A 5,513-nucleotide genomic window follows, 5' to 3' on the forward strand; every position below is an offset into this window, starting at 1 on the left:
TGTGCATATAAAGAACTTAAAGAAAACACATGTGATGATACCAATCTTTCTTGTAACCCCTTCTCAAATAAAGACTATAATTATATGATTTCCTTATTGAAACTAAGGTGAATGGATCACCTATCTCATCTAGATTTTTATATTAAATGTATACATCTTGAAATCACTTGAAGGCCAGGAAAAATGCAAGATCATCTAAACTTGGTAAAGATGTGGAGCCCATAGTAGTAGATATAAATTCAATTTTGAATGAGAATAGAAGAAACTAATAGGAAAAATAAAGTGTCCTTGATTTCCAAACAAAGTAAGAAAAGTGTCCACTTGTCCAAAATGAAAAGGTGTCAAAAGAGATAATAAAGATAAATTTTAACAAGATACCCAAGCTATGGGTAAATATCCTATGTATGACATTTGTAAACAAGAAAAGGTAATATAAATGATCAATAAAGGAGATAATATCCCAAGATGGACAAAATTAAAAATCGACTAACCAAGGTTGTAGTCAAGTAGCTTAAGATAACATTTTAGCATGAAAGGAGGTCCTAGTATGTTGACATAGACTAGAACGATGGAAAAGACCAAGAGTGGAAAGACCAAAGAGCTATTTTAAGCAAGTTTAAGCACTAGAGACATATCAAAGAAAATTCAAATCATGAAACCCCCCAGTAAGCAACACAAGAAAATGTTTAGACTTGGTTGACAAAGTTTGACAATAGTTGATAGCATAGCAAGTTTTGATGTTCAAAAGAAAGTTTTTAAAATAAGATAGTGACACATGGAGTAGTATTCAAGAAATCAAGCAAGGGAAAGAACAACCTTGGAAAATATAAAAATATGTGAGGTCTCAAAATAAAATACATAAAGCTATGGTTATGTGTATGTTCAAATGATTTCCATAGGTCTAGCACAAATGAAGACACATCAAGAACATTCTACCTAAAGGACACAACTCGTTACTCAATACCTTGGCCTGTAACATGATGCTCACTCACCTCACACAAAGTGGTTTCCAATAATATATTATATTTGTCATGGAAGTGCTATAAACATAACCAAAGGAACACATATGGTGAGTCAAATATTGGGGTGATCCAAGCAGTCCACTAGGATTGATCCTTACACCAAGATATTGAGTGATAAAATAAGGTGGGCTTTTATACCTAGATGTCTAGTAAGGATTTCGTTCATAGCATCCCTCTTGCATCTGATAAAAAATAGAGGGCTTATAGCCACATGAGAATTTAAAAGTAGAAATTTCCCCATGGTTGCAATCCCATGAGCATGCTCACTAGCATAAACAAAGATACTATGTCCTAGAAGGTTTTCACATTTGTCCAAGAATTTGTGATTATAGTGGTCAGATTATATAGGTTTGCTTGTTCTCACTTGCGTCATTCCTATTGATATATTTTCATCAATAGTAGACTCTCTAAAGGTAAAAAACTTTCAAGGATATTGAACACAAAATGGATCCACATAAGGAGGTTAAGATTTCTAATCTGTCTCAAGGGAGAAGAGCATACTCTCCTACTCCCAATGCTTTTCCCAAACATGCCAAGAAAGATTAATTAAAGCCACTAAAGAGTGACCTCTCCACTCACTTTCTTGATTCACACTAGTGGGTCAAGATTTTTGATTGCCTCAAAGAGACAAGAGCATACCCTCCTAGCACCAATAAGAACCCTTAATCATCAGTTATTAAGTACCCAATAAAAATAAGATATTACTAACAACAAGAAAAATAATATGAGCAATAACCACAATGATATAAGTGACAAACACAATGATATTTTTATTTTTATTTTTCTCCTTTAGTGAGTGCACCTGCAAGTTATAACAAATAATATATAAGAAAAACCATGAATTTGCAAAACCACTTGATAAGATCAAATATGATCCTAAAAATGAGAAATGCAACTAAAATGCAAGAAAATAAAACTACTAAAATTAGAAAATGCAAGAAAGTGGAAATAGAAACTTGGTTCTAGCCCCATCAAGGGTGACAAAAATGTATGCTAAAAATGTGGCATACTTCTATAAACCATTATATCTAAGGGATCTCATTGACTAGGTAACTTAAAAAGTAGTTTATAGTTTCCTATCTATTACATGCAAGGGAAATAGGCAAATGTAGTATGATTGTAGCTCTCAAATGAACCTTAAAAAGAGACCTTGCAAGGTGGACCATAGAATGGAAGATTCTAATGAAAATGCAATGTAAACTTAAACTAGATTGGAGACACAAGATTGAACTAAATGAGATGCAAGTGCAAGAAAAGTAAAGCTAATCTAAGTACAAGAAAGTAAAACTATTCTAGTAATGCAAGATTAAGCTAAAATATCTAAGCTAAGATGATTACAAGAAAAATAAATGCCAAGCTAGAATGAGAATGCAAGAGTGCAAACAACAAGCTAATTCTAGAAAGATAGATGTATGAGAGAGGTGTGAGGGAGATGTGATGTGGAATGAGAAGAGGGTCTCCTTTTAAAGAGAAACAGATGGTAGAGATTAAGAGGCAAAATCTATGGTGGAGAATAAGTCTTCGTTGATCCATGTGCATGCATCTCTTAGGAGGCAAAATTTACAGATGTATTTAAGAGGCAAAATAATAGGTGGTTTAGATTTAAGGGGCAAAAATAAGAACAAGTCAAAGATTCCACCTTCATGGAGAAAAAAAAAAAGAACTTAAAATTGATTGGAGAAGAAAGGTGATTGTGCACGTGATTATAAATAAGACAAAATTAATTTTACTTTAATCAAGATAAAGAAGAGGATTTAAATTAAATTAAATTAAATCCAAATATATCCACCTTGGAAAAAGTGATTAAAGATAAGACAAAATAAACTACACTCTAACCAAGATTAAGAAAAAGATTAAAGAAGAATTTAATTCAAATAAGTCCACCTTGGAAAAAGTAATTGAAGATAAGACAAAATTAAAGGCACATTAATTAAGGTTGGAGAATAAGATAAAATATTTGAATTAAAATAAACTTAATCCAAACTGGGGAATTCTCTCTTCTTTTTATTTACTTTTTTGGTATTATTTTTTAGAAAAGTGATTTTGACTTGCACATAAAATAAAGGGCATTTTTTATTTAATTAAAAGGGAACATGCTCTTTTAATTAAATAAAACTTAGGATAAGGTGGCCAACATATATAATAAAATTAAATAAATGATTAAGTGATGATTTTGATCAAGGATAAGTGATTGGTAAACTATGCAAACTTGATTAAGCATAAATCATGGTCTAGCACAGAGATTAAAATTCCTAAAAGGGGGCTTATAGTTTACTAGACCATTTTTAGGTGATTACACTTCTCACCATGGAATTCTTTTGTCTTTGTAGGTCCGCACAAATTTGTGTGTACAATCTCCAACTTTTTTATAGTAGTAAATACATTCCTCTAAATTGCACTATTTTTCTAATTTGCCATCACACATTCCTTACACATCATGTTAGGAGGTTTCACAATCTTAGGTATTTCTCTAATCACATTAAAATTACTTAGCTTTACTATGTTTTCAAAGTTTATATGACAAATTTTTCTATTCCATAACAAACTATCGTCAAATTTTGAAGTAAAACAACTTATCTTAGAACGATTTAACTAAAATAAATCACTTTTGCCCTTAGTACCAGTTGTAATCTCATTTAGGAATTTATATTTTATAGAGCACTCTTTGTCTAGAAATTTTAAATGATAACCCTTTTCTACAACTTTTCCAACACTTATCAAGATATGTTTCAAGCCCTCAACAAATAAAACATCATTTGTGTTAGTCTTACCATCAAGTGATATTGAACCTTTTCCTTTAATCAAGCAAGGTGTATTATCACCAATTCTAACAACACCTCCATCACACCTTTTCAATTCAAAAAACTTGTCTTTATCGCCTATCATATGATGTGAAGATCCATAGTCTAATTTCTTTTTCTCAATATGTGAAACAAATACTTTTTCTTCTTTAATATGACTTTCATCTTTAATTACAAGAAATCCCATCTCATCACCATTATCACTTTCTTCAAAATCATTTTCCTTGATTTCATTTTCATTATCACTAAAATAAAAACATTCCTTAGTAAATTTGACTTGTAGGTTCTAGGCTTAACCTTAGATCCTCTTATAGGTTATCTTGATGCAAAACAACCAATCTTCTTGAATATAAAGGTAACTTTCCTTTAAATACTCCCTCACCTTTTCACTCTCTCTTTACAACCAAAGCTTCAAATTCACCCATCTTTCTTTCTTCTTCCTCAATTTGTGCCCAATCATTGGCATAATATCCAAGGTGTTTTCTAATAGTGCTCATACTCTTTCTTAGTGTCCTTGTATCCTTATACACACTAGCTTTAAATGCAGTCTAAATTCTAGGTAAAGAATCTCTTAACTTTGTAGCCTCAAAATCTTATAACTGTTGATTGATGGAGGTATAAACAAGATAAACAAGAAACTGAGGGGGGTGGGGGGCGTGAATCAAAATCTTAAACACTTGAAATTTTCATCAATTTACTCACACCTATCAATAAACTTGTGCATGTAAAACTTGTAATCTAAATTTTTTGTAACATATAAATCTGATCAATCACATATATGAAAATGAAACACATAACACAATATTTTTTACCCAAAAAACCTCTAAGGTGAAGGTAAAACTAGGGTGGGGATGACACCCACAAATCTTCATTACTGTAGTAATAAATTTAACTAGTTAAGCTTACAATATTTGATCATAAAATATGATCTACCATGTTAGGATTTTTCCCTGTTAAAGGCTTAAGAGATTGCTAGGTCCACCTTGTTAGAGGATTTAAAACTTACAACTCTTTTAGGAGATTTACAAAGATCTGTCAAGATCAATCTATTAAGAAATTTACCCTAATTCAAGTTGGATAAAATTGATTTAGTACCTAAATCTCAATTTTCTCTGTAAGCTAATTTTGATTCTTCTCCTTACTAATTGATCCTCTCCTCCAATTTGATAAATTTGTCTTTTCCTTTCACTTCACTTCCATGAATAGGTCACTTGCTTTGTTAGATGATAGCAAAACTCTTTACTAACTTTTAAACTGATCTCGATCCTTTACTTTACTCCTTGTTCACATGCATACACTTCTGTAATCTTTCTCTTACTCAACATGCCTCTCTCACTCCCTTATCTAAGTTAAGATCATCTTTATTTAAAAGGTTTCATAAAGATTTTTCTAGATCCTTCCATAATAGCCTTTCCATCTGAATCGTTGATCTCACAACATAGGGATCAATGATCCACATCATTTGAATATTCTGTAACAACCTCTACAATATTTAAATATTCCTTTCATTTTGGCTTTTAAAATGTGTTACCTCAATTCTATTCCATTTTTGACTTTTATTCAAACTCTGCATTTCTCGATGTTTATGGTTTTCTGATGCCTAACATTGTTGTTGCTTGACCTTTATTACTCTTCTGATGATGGACATGTATTGTGCTCGACACACACTATATAACTCATCACTTGTATA

This window comes from Cupressus sempervirens, chromosome 3, assembly GCF_028749045.1.
Source record: "Cupressus sempervirens isolate cs-2001-9-10 chromosome 3, ASM2874904v1, whole genome shotgun sequence".
NCBI classification, from domain to species: Eukaryota; Viridiplantae; Streptophyta; class Pinopsida; order Cupressales; family Cupressaceae; genus Cupressus; species Cupressus sempervirens.